The sequence below is a fragment of the Loxodonta africana genome, chromosome 16, assembly GCF_030014295.1.
Source record: "Loxodonta africana isolate mLoxAfr1 chromosome 16, mLoxAfr1.hap2, whole genome shotgun sequence".
Lineage (NCBI taxonomy): Eukaryota > Metazoa > Chordata > Mammalia > Proboscidea > Elephantidae > Loxodonta > Loxodonta africana.
In genome coordinates this window covers 48,074,370-48,093,425 of record NC_087357.1, presented here as the reverse complement: position 1 = coordinate 48,093,425, position 19,056 = coordinate 48,074,370, and the positions used below count along the sequence as shown (strand labels likewise).

Sequence of the window (19,056 nt, the reverse complement as noted above, 5' to 3'; positions counted from 1 at the left end):
GCAAATCTCTTTTATGTCTGGCTTAATAGAAGATAACTGGATTCCCATATCTAAGTCTGCTTTCAATCTGTTATGGTATCACATGTAGCCTCTAGAAAACTTCACTGTTTACTTGGGAGAGAGTAAGTGTGAAAAAGGCAAATAGCGTCTTAGTATTATTATAAGAATAGTTACAAGTCTGCAGACTTTTCTCAAGGTCTCAAAGATCCCCAGGGGTCTCTACAATACTTTGAGAATTTTAGGTGATTTCATCTAACCCCACGGTTTTAAATATCATCTCTTCTGTAATAAATGTCCCGGCTGAACTTCTCCAGAGATCACAAAGTTACCTATTTTAACTAATACAGATTATATCCAGAACCAGTCTTGACTCCCCAGCCTTCCACAACCCCAACATGTTCTTCCTTCGCTTTTTCCCCATCTCAGTAAATGGTAACTCCAATTTACCACAGCTCAGGTCAAAATCAATGGAATAATCCTTAATGCATCTCTTTCTCTCAAACTGACATCTATTAGCGAAAATAAATTCTATTAGCTTCTTTCAAAATACATCCAGAATCCCACTACTTCTCATTCCTCCACTGCTTCCACCTTAGTCCAAGCCTACGTACCTTGGCCAAGACTTTTGCAATAGCCTCCTAACTAACTAGGCTCCGTGCATCCTCTAAAGTCCCCTGTAATATATTCTTCAGTCAGCAACCAGAGACAGAGTTTCTTAAAACATAACATCACATCACTTCTCTCCTTAAAACCTCAGGTATCTTCTCACATCACTCGGAGCAAACGCCAAACTTCTCATCATGTCCTACAGAGAGGTCCATGTGCTCTGGCCTCCTATTACTTCTCTCATTTCATGTCTTACAACTTTCCTTCTCACTGCATTCCAGCCATACTTGCCCCCTTGTCATTGCACAAATACAGCAAACACAGTCCTACCTTCTGGCTTTTACAACTGCAGTTTCTTTTGCCTGGAACCATCTTCCCTCAGATATCCACATGGCTTGATCCCTTGGTCACTACTCAAACATGGCCATATCCACGGTGCCTTTCTTGTCTTTATCTCATTGCAAAAAGCATTCTCGTCATCACTCCCATCCCCTTTTCCGCCTTTATTTTTCTTTGTACAACTCATCATCACCTGACATATTTGTCTGTTTATTGACTATTCTCCCCACTCCAATACAAACCCTTTGACAATGGGGACTTTGTCTGGTTCAATGCTGTATCCCCAACACCTAGAACAGTGTCTAGTATGTAGTAAGTGCTCACTGCATACTGTTTGAGTGGATGAAGACAGATGCTGGGCCAGGTGGCAATGGGAGCTAAAGGTGAGAGTGATGAAGCAGAGTAGCTGGGATAGTCACATTCAAACCAATGTTTTGAAGGAGCAAAAACTATAAATGTGGAAAAAATAACATCACCAAAATAAAGGATATCAATCAAAAAAACAAGAACTAAATGATTAATTTAAACTTAGTATTTAAGAGTCAATTAAAATATACAAACATCTTTGGAATGAGAGTATCTTTCTTGACTTTCACTCTAAATCAATTCAGTACAATCTTACGCTCTTTATGTACTAAATCCTTCCTTATTATCTCACAAATTCTTCCCTCCTCTCACAGTCTTCTCAAGATTGACTAGTTTTAAACAAAAACATACCCCACAAAAGCCTCCTCTGAGTAAAACGGGGACTTCCTTGAGCATAGGGGACACATCTCCAGACCTTCCATATAATAAGCCCTCAGCAAAGGTTTCCTGAATGAATAGGCCAGCAGAAAAGAATGGAAGGCCCATCCAAACGGAAAATGCTTTTACTTAGTCTTTGCTCTAAACTTTCAGCCTTCACACCAACTATTCAGTTATGCTCACAAGCTGGTTCCAAAAGGGAGATGACACTATAAGAGTTATATTAAACTAGGTCCCTATTGCCATTGAACATCAGTGAGTATGGCTAGATATACTCACAGCATATCACTTGGATCATGATCCTAAGGATGGGTTTCAGGGTTACTTAATGATAATCATTATATCAAAGTCATGATACAATAAATAGCACATTGGTTGATCATTCTTTTATCCAAAAATAATAAAAATATCTTTTCATTATTCTGAACAAGAAAGAAAAATGGCACACATGAGTTCAAATCACCACAAGTATGCCAACTCAGCTAGATGGTGCAGAATGACAATAGTGACCAGTCATTTACTATTGGTAAGTGGGGAGGTAGGAAAGAGGTGCTCAGTACGAGGTCCCATTCAAGGAAGGCTTTGGGTCCACAGCCCCCCTGGTGCCTTCATTTAATCTGCTACTAATTTAATGTCTCATTAAAGTTAGTAAAATGGAGCTGCATAACATGGTCCTGGTGAGCGACCTTTTCACAGGTTCACATACACAAACACAGCAAAAGAGACAGCATTTCTCAATAGAGCAGAGAAGAAGTGTCGCATGTCTGTTGCTGTCACACGTTCTCCCTTCTAAGCCACTGTTTGTGTCACTTTCTGTAAAACTAGGAGTACACTCTTAAAATTTCACAAATAAAACATGAACAGAAAATTTCAAAGCAAAATAACAGAAATTTGAATTAAAAAAAAAAAAATTGCAGAAAGTGTAGTTCCTAAAAGTGATTCCTTCACTTTCTGCAGAGTCCTGGGGGAAAAGGTTATAATTTTGAGGTCCTAGCTAAGCATAAATAACCAATTTATCTAATCAATTTTTTTTTCTACCTACCTATTTACCTATTAACTTTTGCTTAAGAGCACACATGGTTAAATCTTCAGCGCTCACGTTGTACAACACACTTTGCTAGGTGCTGGGAAGCTTCCTAAGATGAACAAAAACCTCCTCTTAGAGGTAAGCTGAGATAGAGGAGAAAGGATGGACTTTGGACTATGACAGACCTGGATTTGAACCAGCAACCCAATGCTTATTGGAGCTCTGGGCAAGGCTGAGCTTTGGTTTCCTGGATTTGAAATAAGGAAAGTTTCAGGGCCTCTGTACTTACTATTCCCTTGCCTGATACACTCTTGCCCCAGATACAGCATGCTCACTCCTTCCCCTCCGTCAGGTCTTTACGAGGATGTCACCTTGTTACTAAGCCTTCCCTGACCTCTACACACACACACACACACACACACGCATACACACACATACCATTCATACTCCCCATTCACTTCCTTGCTTTATTTTTTGCCAGAACCCTTATTGCCATCTAGCAAACATATATCTTTCACCTAGTTTATCATCTTTTTCCCACTCATCTGTTAGCTCCATAATGTGGGGTTTTGGGTTTTTTTTTTTTTAATCTCCCTGTCAGTGTTGTTCATTGTCTAAAGTGCCTAAAGGAGGGCCCAGAACATAAAGGCGGCACCAGAAGTTTGTTGAATGAAGGAAGGTGATGAAAGTTCCTTCGTAGTACCAAGGTTTTCATTAAAGACTATGCAAATAAAGTCCTTAGGCTATAAAAGGCATGAAGTAGTAGATACTATTCTTTAGAGATTATATAAAAGAGTTAATAGAGTATTTTTAAAAAATGATGTCAAAACCATGCTAGAGAAAACATAAGACTGCTGCATAAGCAGCAAAAGAGTAAAAGAAAAAAATAATTGCTGTAAGTCCATTGAAGTAAGAACATTCTGGGTTATTCTAAATGACGAGATGAAGAATTTCACACTTTCTTTTACAAGAAGCCAACTTTAAGAGGAGTAAGTTTGAAAACAGAGGCTCTGGTTTACCAGTGTACGTTATTTACGTGATCTTCACCCTCTGGCTGTCTGCTCTGCCCATTCTCTCACCACCACCGCCCTCATAGAAATAGATAACTAATTTAGTTTTATTTCACCTTGATTCATTTACTTTGACAGAAGAGAAAAGCGGTAGAATGTGAGACTGTCAGGACAATACTCATGCTTCTGAATATTTTTCTTAATAATTTTTCTGACCGTGTGGGAGTCTTAAGTGAATGTATTAATTATTACCTTTTTTTTTTAACCAGAGTTCAGAAAAAGAAGATTCCATAAATGAGCCATTACTTATCTAATTCTCTTTTCTATCATGGCTTCTTTCCCAAATTAATACAGGTAGAATATGTACAGCTAGTACAAAAACACCTAGCACATCCTTGAATATGATACAAAAAAAAAAAATTATCAAAGGAATGCCCAAGATTAAAAATCTCTACATAAAGATGAGAAAATGGTTTGTTCACATAAAGTTTTCTTCATTTTACAAAAGAGTTTCTTAAGGAATACTTAAAAATTAGTGTACTTTCCCAATCAACTTGAATTTATTCAAAATTTATTAAAAAAATCATTCATATAATTCTCAGAAATGCATTCAACGCATTAAAAATACAACTACGATAAGAAAAAAGAAAACACTGGGGGAAGTCCAGGTTCTCAAATTTAGAGCAAAAAATAATAAATAGTGGATGCTTTTGGATTAAATGATTTAAAAGCCTGAACATATTTGTAATGTGGGAAGCAAACCATTTTCTTCCTTAGAAACTATTTCCACCAATGCCAATTCAAAGTAAACACTACAATATTTAAAAAACAGCCATTTTCTCATGACTAAATGTGAAGATCTACTATGCTAAAGCATTCTACAAAAGTAAAACTTCCAAGAGCAGCTACTCAAAAAAATAATAAACTTTTCCAAATTCTCCAAATATTAATTTTAAAATTTCTAATCATAATCTTACATAAGCATTCAGCTGTCAAATTCCTCTATTAACCTAGTTGGCATGCTTACCATGTTATGTTTCTGGTTTCTTTAATGGCAAATATTTGAAACATACTACTAATTTTCAAAAATATCAAAATACATTATCTGTACCTGACAATTGTTACCCCTGCTCTGATCATTACAACTTGAGCATTCTACCAATTTAAATAAACATTTATTCTATTTAATATTGGCTTAGCAGCATAATACATATTGAGAAAAATTAAAAATTATTAGTTTACGACACACCAAATATATTGCTGTTTCCTGGAAGCTGTATTCTAACGTAGCAATACAGACTGAGGGATGAGGCAGGGAGGGCACTCTGCATTATCAGTAACACAGACAGTGGGCCTCTCTTTGCAAAACTGACATAACGTGGGATCTCTAAGAAAACAAACTTAAAGTTCACAACAGTGAAATTATGAGAACAATAAACCAATACCAGTTGCCACAGGGTCAAGTCCAACTCATGGCAACCCCAGGTGTACAGAGCAGAACTGCTCCATGGGGTTTTCACGGCTATGACCTTTTGGAAGCAGATCACTACACCTTTCTTCTGAGGCACCTCTGGGTGGGTTTAAACAGCAAACCTTTTGTTTAGTAGCCAAGCACTTAACTTTTTGTGCCACCCAGGGACTCCCATGGGAAGAATAAATATTGAAAATATTTAATTTTAATACACTAATTCAATGTTATAAGTATAATTATAAACCAAGTAAGATGCCATAAAATGGGGAAAGTAGCAAATAATGGTGAAAAAATTAGAGCAAAAGGTTAAATTCAATGAGAATTGGGATATTTCTCAAACTCAGCTTCAAAAAGGCAAGGTTGCATGGGCTATGGGCTATCGGAAGTAGCACGTGGTTTGAGATAAACAGACCTAGTGTGGAATCCCATTTAAGTCTCTGTGAAAGAGTGAGCTGGTTATGTAACCACTTAAAACTTCTCTGTTTCTTCATCTAGAATGTGGGACTTATTTAATGCTTTCAAGATTGTGTGAGAATCAAAAGCATGTAAAATACTAGGCACGGGGTATATTTGTAGATGTTCTATACTGGCAGATGAAAATAACTAAGGGCTCCAATCGATCAAGCGGACATGTAACATGACACGTTGTTGTTGTTAGGTGCCATCGAGTCCATTCTGACTCATAGCAACCCTATGCACAACAGAATGAAACACTGCCTGGTCCTGAGCCATCCTTACAATCGTTGTTATGCTTGAGCTCATTGTTGCAGCCACTGTGTCAATCCACCTCATTGAGGGTCTTCCTCTTTTCCGTTGACCCTGTACTCTGCCAAGCATGATATCTTTCTCCAGGTACTGATCCCTCCTGACAACACGTCCAAAGTAAGTAAGACGCAGTCTCGCCATCCTTGCCTCTAAGGAGCATTCTGGCTGTACTTCTTCTAAGACAGGGTTGTTCATTCTTTTGGCAGTCCATCGTATATTCGATATTCTTCACCAACACCACAATTCGAAGATGTCAATTCTTTGGTCTTCCTTATTCATTGTCCAGCTTTTACATGCATACGATGCAAATGACATAGTCTATACCATTAAAAAAGAGCGTCAAAAGTCAGACACCCAGCGAAGCGAAGAAAAACCAAACCTGCTGCCACTGAGTCAATTCTGACTCATAGTGACCCTATAGGACAGAGTAGAGTAGAACTGTCCCATACAGTTTCCAAGGAGTACCTGGTGGATTCAAACTGCTGACCTTTTGATTAGCAGCTGTAGTCAGAGGGTATGAAATAATAGGTACCCTTGATGATGAACATGGTTAAGAAGAGAAATGAAAATGAAAAATGAAAGAACGTAGGCAAGAAAATGAAGTAACCATTTAATATTGTAACTTGGGGGTCGGGGGGTAGTCAAGGAGACAAGCAGGTCAAGGCAACAACTAACAAGGAACCTGTCAATCCAGGGCAACCACAACCCCATGGGATATGGCCTTTGATGTCATCCAGGTAACAGTAAAGCTAATAAGTCATACCTGGTTGAGAGGGTGCCTTTTGCTGAGCTTTGACACTGCCTTACTCCCAGAAAACAGGGTATTGAGGTCTTTGGCTAGAAATCTATCACTTTCATCTGGCAACGTTGCCTCTATGGTCTTTATTGTCCTTCAGGCAACAAGAATTCTCCATGTAACCTGGCATTAGTCAGAAAAGACTGCCTTAAACTAGCCTAAGCTAGATTTGGCCCACCCTGCATATGCAGAAGGGCCAGTTGTGAATGTTAATTGAACTCAACAGAAGATGCAGCAACAGGTGGAATGAGTCAGAAAGAAAATCATCACCCGAACCCCCTTCTGAAGTGAGAGGTCTGACTAGAACCACGTCACCTCCTGTTTCCTGGCTGCGCTACATATTCCTTCCAGAATTTTGCCTCCCCAGTATGTCTGCATGGCCACCATCTTGCTGCCCAAATCACATATAAACTCTGCTTTCCCACGGCTCAGGGAGTTGGATCTGAGGAACTTCCTCTCGGCTCCTTGGTCTGTGCACTGCAATAAGATTACTTTCTCTTTCTCAAATGCCAGCATCCAGATTATTGGCAGCTCTGAGTACACCAGACAGAACTTACTTTCCTGGATTCAGCAACATCCAGGGGCTGAGTTAGAGGTGCTCAAGAAGGTATGAAGAGTGACATCCCACTACGCAGTCAAGTTTAGAGAACAGTGTATTTGACTAAGGACAGAGGATGAGGTTCTGCCCTAAGAACATTCCCAGGGAATGACTCAACTTGACTCAGTACAGCACAGTGGCTCATGCCATGTTGAACTAAAGCTCTGAGTTATTACATACCTCCAACAGCTACTGTTTTGCATTTACTGACAGGTTCCTTTCAAATTATTCTCAGGAGGGTTTTGTCTTCCACTTCACAAGCTTCCCAACCAGATATTTCCGTGCATCTTGAAGAACTCAGTGGTGTGTCTAGAGTAGAGGAACAGTTTAAGTGTAACCACTTTGAGATGGAATCATAAAAGTAAACCACAAAAAGAATTTATAAATCTAGAATAGTTCACTATGAATAAAAAGCATTAAACTATTAAAGTCTTAGCTTGGAAACAAAAAGTTCACAAAGGACCCTTCCCACCTTGCCCCCAATTTTTTCTTGATTGAAAAATATAATTTTATAACATTCTGTCATATAGAGGCATTTCTCCTTTTAGATATTTATCTCCTATCTTTAATTATCAACAAATAACTGATAATCACAAATTAAGTTAGCAGCTTCAAAATGAAAACAAAAGGTGACTGCTAAGTTACCATCCTTATGAGTTAACCTTATAAAAAGATGGTCATCTCTCTGAGACCGAAACAGTATGCTCAGAAATGATAGTTTTTACAGATAGATAATGTGTGAATGGGTGGCTGTGCATAACAGGAAGCTAGAGATAATGTTTTACCCCTGACAAAGAACAAGGAGAGGTGTTCATTTAGCTTCTCATTCATAGTAATTTGTACTTACATCTGAAAGAATGTGAAAACACTAGAAAAGTAGCATTTTTATATGGATCATGTTTAAGTTAATAACAGTCTCTTTGTTTCTCTACAATTAGTAAAGAATATCTGCCTTGAACATTGTGCTCTTTTAAAGATCTATATATATGGGATCAAACTAATGACAGCAACTTGGAAGGTTAGATAGGAAGCTTGGGGGGCAGTGGGTTTATGTTAATAAGAAAGAACAATTTGGAAAAGGAGGGTGAGAATGGTTGTACAAGTTGAACAATGTAATCAATGTCACTGAATTATACGTGCAGAAACTGCTGAATTGGTGTATGTTTTGCGTGTATAGTTTCAACAGCAGTATAAAAATAGTAATCTTTAAGAAGTGGGTTCTCAACTCTTTCTAGGATCATATGGGCCCTATAACACTGAATATCTGATGAATGCTAAGGCTATTTCACTCCTCCCCTCATCAAATTTCAGGAGGTTCATGAACTCCTTGAAGCCCATTCCTGTACCCCAGGATAAAAAGCCTGGTGGCTTCCATGTATGAAAGTGGGTAGCTGAAATCTTGAGGTAACTAACAGGCTTAACTCTATGAAGAAACAATTCTTGGAGCAAAAGAAACCACCACTCTGGTAGTCCATAAGGACCCAGGCACACTAGGCAATTTCCCCATTTAATCATTCTTCATCTCTGTAAGAAATACTGCTACACCTGTAAACAACCAAATACAGTCACAAAGAAAGCAGTTGTCAAAAAAGAACTACAACTCTTGGCATTACATTAACTTGAAAGCATTCACGTAAAACACATTTACATAAAAGAATATTATCTCCTGATGATGCCAACCTACAGTATACAAGCCAAAACACAAAGCCAAGGGCTTTTTGCCACCCCAAAAAATTATACCTCAGGAATTAGTGTGTTATCTTATATTCAAGCTCTCGCCAAGTCACATGTTACAGACCTGATCTCAGTTTATTTTGAATAATGAAATAATGTTTCAGAAAGTAACTATAATTAATTTTGACTTTGGATATTTATACATCATTTTCAGTGCTAACCAAAAAGGTTGGCAGTTCTAATCCACCAGCCACTCCTTGGAAACCCAAAGTGGCAGTTCTATTCTGTCCTATACAGAGCAACTATGAGTCAGAATTGACTCGATGGCAACAGGTTTGGGGTTTTTTTGTTTTTTGTTTTTAAGAAATTGGTTAATAAAAAGGAAGCAAAGAAATAGATTTCATACAAAACAATTTGTGTATTAATTGTTCAATAAGAAACCAATTTGCTCTGTAAACTTTCACCTAAAGCACAATAACAACAACAAATAAAAAATAGCTTTAGTAATCGTATTTGGAAGTAGGGCCTAACAATAACAAATATGAGATGCCATTTTTTAAAAAGTCTTTTAAAGATCATTTTATAAAGCAATATGGATGGCCAAAAGAATAGGCCTGTTTTTCTCTGCTTCCCTCCAACTCCCCACTAAAATGATAGTAGGAGGAAAGAGATATAAATCCATAGGCCAAAAAGAACAGAAGATTGGAGCAGACAATAGATGTCAACAGCATTTTGGAAGCTGGAAAGCAGACAGTGATGGTGGCTGAGCGGAGTAGGCTGGAACCTCACTGTCTAAGAAGCAAACAAGAAGCCAGCTAGCTAATCCAGAAAGGCTCAGGAACTGGGGTGCTTGGTTCCTCCAAAGGAGGAAGGAAGTGGTAGGGGTGAGAGAAAAGGACTGGCTGAATGTCTGTATAAAAAGTAGTGAGAAACCCAGGCTTCCTCTCCCACTTGGAAAAGCCAGACAAACCATCCTCCTCCTCCCCTACAACAGGAGGCAGTTCTACTCGTAGGAGAAAATGCAAGCCTTCTGACTCAGACACATGGACAGTGGGTAAGGCTGAAATAGAGGCATTAAGTTGTAAAAATTTACAGGTTTGGATGGTGAGATCTCTGGCTCCTTTCCTCCACTTGGCTTCCCCAAATCCTCACAGGTATGTTTATACCCTATAGAAAGGTGAACAGCGAATTCCTTTTTGGAGAAACTGAAAGGTCCAAGAAAAATCTGTAAATTTTGACTTCTGGGAATTACCCAGTGAAATGGCCAGGTCCCTGACCAAAGACCCTGTAGTGAAGCTACCAGGTAACAAACTTTCAGTCTACCTTTTATTGCCTCACTCTTAAATATGAAGAGATAAACAGACAAAAAATGAAATTTCATTTGAGAAAAGCTTCTAACATTAAAACCAGAGACCAAAATAAACAGATAAAAATGGTGAAGAGAAAGGAAAAAGAAAAGTGCAAAGACCAGAAGAGAATATCAAAATAATTCAATAAATATTCTCAAAGGAAAAGAGAAAATATTGTATCCATGAAACAAGAGCAGAATACTATTTTTAAAAAGGAAATATTCAGAGATTATATAAAAAATTAAATTTGAAATTACATGCTAGGAGAAATTAAAAAGTTATATTCAGAAAATATTAGAAAGTTGAACAAAAAGACAGAGAGAAAATTAAAAAAAGATATAAGATCAAACTAGTAGGTACAACACTCAAATAATAGGCTTATAGAAAAAGCTATCAGAGAAATGGATGAGAGGAAGTTGTCAAAGAAATAGTAAAAGAAAATTTCCCAAATTGAAGCACTTGAGTTTCCAAATTGAAAGCATCATGAATATCAAAAAACTATAAGAAAAAATGTTCCAATGTGAAATTTCAAAATTCTAGGGATAAAGAAAAGATCCAAACACTTTCCAGAGAGAGAAAACAGTTCACACACAACCAACTGGGAAGCAGAATGGTCTGAGACATCTCAACTTAAGGATCACTAAGCTGAGCCACAAACAAAATATTGTCTCAATAAAGTAAACATGAAATATTTCTTTTACCACAGTCTGTAATGTGGCTCCATCAAGAAAATGGAGACAGGAGGAGTAGGTGTGTGCTGAAGGTAGAGGGTTGTGTGTGAGAGCTAAGTCCTCAGCTTTCATGGCAGGAAATCAACATATAAGCCTAAATTTAAAAATAAGTCAATAAACAGCACTTGAAATATATAACTATTTATGTAGAAATGAGTAAGTGAATGCCAGAAAAGATCATTTAAAGAGCTGAAAAGGGCTATCTTTGGGCAAAGGGGTAATGGAAATATAAAAAGAACAAGGATTGGCTGCTGTAGTACTATTTGAATGATTAAATGATTACATCCAATTACCATGAAATGAATAAATCAGATATATAAAAATATATTTAACAATGCAATCCTAAAAATTGTTATACAGTGTAGACGTCCAAGGTTCATCCACAGAAAGAATGAAAACAACTGTCTTAACATGATGCAAATGGTTACTTGTGGTTTGAAATAACATTTCCAATTACAGTACCACACATCAATTCCGAAAGTGCTGTATCGCAGGCAGCTAAAATGATATTGAGTGCTTCAAAAATGTGATTCTAATAATGAAGACACTAATGTCAAATAAGAGTTGGAAGAAAACTGTTTTAGGCATGGAAAAAGTTAAAATATTCTGTTTTATATAAATATGTGACTGTTACATATAAGTAGCTAAATTAATTAAATGGTATAAATATTTGTTTGCCCATTACATTGTTGTTGTTAGCTGCTATTGAGTCAATTCCTCCTCATGGTGATCCCATGTGTGCAGAGTAGAGCTGCTCCATCTGGTTTTTGAGGCTGTGACCTTTCGGAAATAGGTATCTATATCCCCCAAATATCCCTTATACATTCAAGTTGTTCAGATTTTCTCAGTAGGAAACACAGGAATTGTACAGCAAGCATACATGGTACATAAGGAAATGAAAATTCCATTTACCGAAATCACGTTGCTATATTTCTTCATTAGTCTTCCTTCCAATCTAGGATAAAATAATAAAGAAATTAAGATGCACTCTTCATCTAATGAACAGCTTATAAGAAAACACACATACACACAAAAATCCAAGGTAATTATTATTCACTTCTTGTTACATATCCATAGGAAAAAAATGTTCTTTCCCACTTCCTAGCACAATTTCTGGCTGTTATGATGTTTTTTTATGATGTTCAGAGAAAGCTTCTACAAGGCAAAGCCAAGCACAAACAGGCATGGATATCCAATGCTAATAAAAAATTACATACCACAACGCATCTTCTGGTATGAGTTTTAAAAGCATGTACTTTTATGAATTATCTCCTCTTAATTCAAGTAAATGACTACTAACTGACTACACACAGAAAGATAAAAAAACAAGAAAGCAAAGTTTCAAACCTTAAGAATTACAACTCGACACACTACCTACCCAAATTAACAGCAAATGACGCTGAAAATCTAAACAGACCCCTAACAAGAGATGGAAAAGGCAAAAAAAAAAAAACTCCCAACAAAAAAAAAAGCCCCGGCCCAGATAGCTTCACTGGAGAATTCTACCAAACATTCAGAGAAGAGCTTACACCAGTGCTACTCAAATTATTTCAGAACGCAGAAAAGGAAGAGATACTTCCAAATTCATTCTATGAAGCCAGCATAACCCTGATACAAAAACCAGGCAAAGACACCACTAAAAAAGAAAATTAGAGACCAATATCTCTTATAAATATAGATGCAAAAGTTCCCAACAAAATTCTAGGCAAGAGAATTCAGCATCACATCAAAAAAATAATACACCACGACCAAGCAGGATTTATATCAGGTATGCAAGGATGGTTCAACATTAGAAAATCAATCAGTGTAATCCACCACATAAATAAAAGGAAAGAAAAGAATCACATGATCATTTCAATCAATAAAGAAAAGGAATCTGACAAAGTCCAACACCCATTCCTGGTAAAAACTTTCAATAAAATAGGCATAGAAGTGACATTTCTCAACATAATAAAGGGCACCTATGCAAAACCAAAGGCCAACATCATTATTAGTGGAGAGCGGCTGAAAACATTCCCCTTGAGAACAGTAACAAGACAAGGATGCCCTTTATCACCACTACTATTTGACATTGTGCGAGAAGTCCTAGCTAGAGCAATAAGGCAAGAAAAAGAAATAAAGGGCATCCAAATTGGTAATGAAGAAGTTAAACTGTCCTTATTTGCAGATGATATGACACTATACATAGAAAACCCAAAAGACTACACAAGAAAACTACTAGAACTAACAGAAAAATTCAGCAAAGTCCCAGGACACAAGATAAACATATAAAAATCAGTTGGATTCCTATACACCAATAAAGACAACAATGAAAAGGAAATCATGAAAACAATAATAGCCCCTAAAAAACGAAATAATTAGGAATAAATCTATCTAGGGATCTAAAGGACCTATACAAAGAAAACTACAAAAACTACTGCGAGAAACCAAAAGAAATCTACATAAATGGGAAAACATGCCATGCTCATGGATAGGTAGATTCAACATCGTGAGAATGACCTTTCTACTCAAAGCGATTTATAAATACAACACAATCCCAATCCAAATACCAATGATATTCTTTTAAGAGATGGAAAACCTTATCATTAACTTAATATGGAAAGGGAAGAAGCCCCGGATAAGTAAAGCACTACTGAAGAAGAAGAATAAAGTAGGAGGACTCGCACCACCTGACCACAGAACCCACTGTACAGCTACCGTAGTCAAAACAGCCTGCTTCTGGTACAACAACAGATATACTGACCAATGGAACAGAATTGAGAACCCAGGTGTAAATGCATCCACCTATGGTCACCTGATCTTCAACAAGGGCCAAAAGTCCATCAAATGGGGAAAGGACAGTCTTTTAAAAAAACAGTGCTGGCAAAACAGGATGTCCATCTGCACAAAAAATGAAACAGGACCCATACCTCACACCATATACAAAAACTAATCCAAAATGGATCAAAGACCTAAATATAAAGCCAAAAACTATGAAGTTCACAGAAGAAAAAATAGGATCAACACTAGAGGCTCTAATACATGGCATTAACAAGATACAAACCACAACCCGCAACACACAAACTCCAGAAGATAAGCTAGATAACTGGACTCTTCTAAAAATTAAACACTTATGCTCATCCAAAGACTTCACCAAAAGAGTAAAAAGAGAAACTACAGACTAAGAAAAAATTTCTGACTATTACAAATCAGACAAAGGTCTAATCTCTAAAATCTACAGGAAAATCCAACACCTCTACAACAAAAAGACAAATAATCCAATTAAAAAATGGGCAAAGGAAATGAACAGAAACTTCACTAAAGAAGGCATTCACATGGCCAACAGACACCAGGAAATGCTCATGACCACTAGCCATTAAAAGACATTCAAATCAAAACCACAATGAGATACCATCTCCACCAGCATTACTGGCAGGGACCAAAAAAACAGGAAATAACAAATGTTGGAGAGGCTGCAGGGAGATCGGAACTCTTATGCACTGCTGGTGGGAATGCAAAATGATACAACCACTTTGGAAAACAATATGGCGCTTCCTTAGAAAGCTACAAATAGAAATACCATATGATCTAGCAATTCCACTCCTAGGAATATAGCCTACAGAATTAAGAGTTATCACATGAATAGACATATGCACATCCATGTTCACTGCAGCACCGTTCACAATAGCAAAAAGATGGAAACATCCTAAATGTCTATCAACAGATGAATGTATAAACAAACTGTGGTACATACACACGATGGGAGTATTTACACAACGCTAAAAAATGATGAATCTGTGAAGCATCTCATAACATGGATGAATCAGGAGGGCATTATCCTGAGTGAAATTAGTCAATCACAAAAGGACAAATATTATATGAGACCAGTAGTGTAAAAACTCATGAAAAGGTTTACACACAAAAAGAAACAATCTTTGATGGTTATGAGGGAGGGGAGAGGTGGGAATGGAAAAAACACTAAATAGACAATAGATAAGTGGTAACTTTGGTGAAGGATAAGACAGTACACAATACTGGGGAAGCCAGCACAACCTGTACAAGGAAAGGTCACAGAAGCTCCACAGATAGATCCAAACTCCCTGAGGGACCAAACTGCTCAGCTGCAGGCTATGGGGACCATGGTATCTGGGAACATCTAGCTCAATTGGCATAACACAGGTTATAAAGAAAATGTTCTGCATTCTACTTTGGTGAGTAGTGTCTGGGGCCTTAAAAGCCTGTGAGCGGTCATCTGGGATACTCCACTGGTCTCAGCTCTTCGGAAGCAAGGAAGAATGAGGAAAACTAAAGATACGAGGGAAAGATTAGTCCACAGGACTAATGGACCACACCTACCACAGCCTCCACCAGACTGAGTCTGGTATAATGAGATGGTGCCCAGCTACCACCACTGAGTGCTCTGACACGGATCAAGATAGAGGGTCCCAGACAGAGCTGGAGAAAAATGTACAACAAAATTCTAACTCAAAAAGAAAGACCAGACTGGCTGGAAAAATCCTGAAAGTGTGGCCCTCAGACACCCTTTCAGCTCAGTAATGAAGTCACTCCTGAGGTTCACCTTCAGCCAAACACTGGACAGGCCCATGAAACACAACAAGACAAAAGGGGTACACCAAGGGAGGGAGGGAGAGGGTTTTTTATGGATTAATCAGTAGATAAGAACTGCTTTGGGTGAAGGGAAAGACAACACTGAATACATGGAAGGTCAGCTCAATTGGACTGGACCAAAAGCAAAGAAGTTTCTGGGATAAAATGAATGCTTCAAAGGTCAGCGGAGCAGGGGCGGGGGTCTGGGGAACATGGTTTAAGGGGACTTCTAAGTCAATTGGCAAAATAATTCTATTATGAAAACATTCTGCATCCCACTTTGAAATGTGGCATCTGGGGTCCTAAATGCTAACAAGCGGCCATCTAAGATGCATCAATTGGTCTCAACCCACCTGGAGCAAAGGAAAATGAAGAACACCAAGGTCATACGACAACTATGAGCCCAAGAGACAGAAAGGGCCACATGAACCAGAGACCTACATCATCCTGAGACCAGAAGAACTAGTTGGTGCCCAGCCACAATTGATGATTGCCTTGACAGGGAGCACAACAGAGAACTCCTAAGGGAGCAGGAGATCAGTGGGATGCAGACCCCAAATTCTCATAAAAAGACCATACTTAATGGTCTGACTGAGACTAGAGGAATCCCGGCGGCAATGCTCCCCAGACCTTCTGTTGGCACAGAACGGGAACCATCCCCGAAGACAACTCATCAGACATGAAAGGGACTGGTCAGCGGCGGGGAGAGAGACGCTGATGAAGAGTGAGCTAATTAAATCGGGTGGACACTTGAGATTGTGTTGGCAACTCTTGTCTGGAGGGGGGATGGGAGGATAGAGAGAGAGGGAAGCTGGCAAAATTGTCACGAAAGGAGAGACTGAAAGGGCTGACTCAGTAGGGGGAGAGCAAGTGGGAGTAGGGAGTAAGATGTAGGTAAACTTACATGTGACAGACTGGATTTGTAAACGTTCACTTGAAGCTTAATAAAAGTTAATTAAAAAAATAAAAAAAAAGATAACAGCCAAGAAAACCCTACAGACCAGCTCTGCTCTGGAACATGTGGTGCCGCCTCCTGTCGGAATGGACTTGATGGCAGTGGCTTTGGTTTATCTTCCTGAGTGGCAAAGTCAGGATATTCATCATGCCTTTAGGCGAGACACCAACCTGCCTCTGTTAAAAAAAAAAAAAAAAATACTTGGAAGGATATGCCCTAAATCAATAATAGTGGTTACCTCTGGGGAGGGAACCAAGCAAACTGTAGCCAGAGTGTTTTAATTTTTTATGAGAACAGTGTATTTGTGTATTTCTTGTGCAATAAAAATAATTTAATTTGCAAAAAAAAAAAAAAAAAGGGGGGGGTACACCAGCCCAGGGGCAAGGACGAGAAGGCAGGAAGGGACAGGGAAGCTGGTAATAGGGAACCTACGGTTGAGAAGCGAGAGTGTTGAAATGTCGTGGGGTTGTTAACCAATGTCATAAAACAACATGTGTACTACCTATTTAATGAGAAACTATTTGTTCTGTAAACCTTCATCTAAAGTACAGTAAAAAAAAAATGAAAATAAAAAAAAAAACATTATCACTCTAGTTAAAAGAGGTACCAGCATGTTTAAAATTTCATTTTTACCAAAACACAATCAACAGCAAGTTAAACGGAACTACAGACCATATACATTGGCAGATCTTAAACCCACATAACACCAAGGCCTTAAAACTGCTTCCTCATTTAATTTCACAAAAGGCTTTCTAAACTAAAAATGTAAGATGATCCTTTGAAAATATATATCTAAACATATGTGAATTATGGTACCTACAGGAAGAAAAAAAATACCCATTTTTAAAATCAATACACATTTTTTAACTACTGTATTACATACATATAAAAAAAGCACAAAATCCTGAGTGGCTTCATAAATTTTCATTAAGTGTACACACACTTGTAACTACCACAGTCTCCAAAGGTCACCACTGCCCTGATTCTAATACCACACATTGGTTTTATCTGTTGAACAAGGTATAATTATTCAGGGAGTCTAAAATCCCTGTTTCTGGACCAAAATAAAATGCTTTAAGAAGAGACACTCCAAAAAAAAAAAAAAAAAAAAGGTGGTATTATTTCAGGAGATATGTAAGTGTCCGAGGAAGGAGTTTTGGCTGGCTGGTTGGTTGGCTGAGGTCAACCTGCAAGTCCTTCAAATACTGTAGGACACAGACACTGTTTTAGGATAGAAGTAGAAAGGAAAGGGCTTTCCTATTGTCCAGAATGAATGTACTTCTAGGGATAAGGTTAGTGGGTGAGCGGCAGGTAAGTGGGGGAAGAGGGAAGGAAATTATTAGCACAGGTACAAAAACACCTATAAAATAAAGACAGTAACCAAACTAGTATGAGCTTAGGCAGTAGACTAATTATTGATGCATCATCTCATCTGCTCTTCCAATTCCTATGAAACCTCTGTTGGCTACTACCAGCACATCAATAACAATACCAAAAAGAGAAATCCATTGCTGTCGAGTCAATTTTGATTGATAGCAACTCTACAAGACATAGCAGAACTGCCCTACAGGGTTTCCAAGGCTGTAAACCTTTATGGAAGCAGACTGCCACATCTTTCTACCGAGGAATGGCTGGTGGGTTGGAACTGCCAGCCTTTCGCTTAGCAGCCAAGCACTTTAACCACTGAGCCACCAGGGTTCCTTCACTGAAAACAACACTGAGTCTCAAAGTGCCTAAGCTAAAGTGCCAAATTAACCAGTTAGTAAAAGTAAACCTTTCTCTATACAGCTTCCTCTGTATGCAGGGCTAAAGACACCATAAACAAAAAGGGAAATGTTCACAGAAATGAAGCCATGTAAATAGACACAGTATACGCTATATTGTTCCTGTCCCTCAATCTTCTAAAAGCAAAGAACCAAGTTATTCAGGGTCCACAAAGTCTTCTGATTTACTAAAATGCTGAATGGCTTTGTCACTTGTAAAGTGGGCCCACTTAGCTTTCTGTACCTGATAGGCGAAATTTCAAAAGAAATCCTTACTCACTTCTCAAGGTGTAATTTTCTGAGATGCTGACTTGTTTGATGGCACCATATGCTTTCCCATTGCAATGGGAGAAATCAGAAGAATGCAATGTCCATCAGAGAAAGTTACAGCCACAGACAGGCAAGTTACCTCCGTGGAATTACTGAGGAACCCATGTTAATGCTGCCTTCAAATGACACGCTATGCCTGCATGAATATTTAATTTCTTAAATACTTCAAAAAAGCAGGGGCCAAAATAAGAACGCAGTTCAAAATGAGAAATTTCTTTCTGCTACTTAAAAGGGTGAAAAAAATAAATAACCTACTTTTTAAGATCATACGTGATATGCCAAAAGACATGTAGCTAAAAAGGTATTACGGT

The 19,056-nt window shown here is 38.1% G+C and overlaps 1 protein-coding gene across 5 annotated transcripts in view; it reads right to left on the bottom strand.

Moving 5' to 3' along the window:
- Positions 1-19,056, bottom strand: part of SGMS1 (sphingomyelin synthase 1) — a 346,369-nt gene that overhangs the window by 148,302 nt on the left and 179,011 nt on the right. For 4 of the 5 annotated variants that reach the window (XM_064269610.1, XM_064269611.1, XM_023546954.2 and 1 more), the window contains exons 4-5: positions 12,023-12,065; positions 7,537-7,665 (exon numbers count right to left, since the gene is read on the bottom strand). The gene's annotated coding sequence lies outside the window, so the exon portion shown is untranslated. The remainder of the gene's footprint in view (positions 1-7,536; positions 7,666-12,022; positions 12,066-19,056) is intronic. The other variant, XM_023546959.2, reaches the window with a different exon arrangement.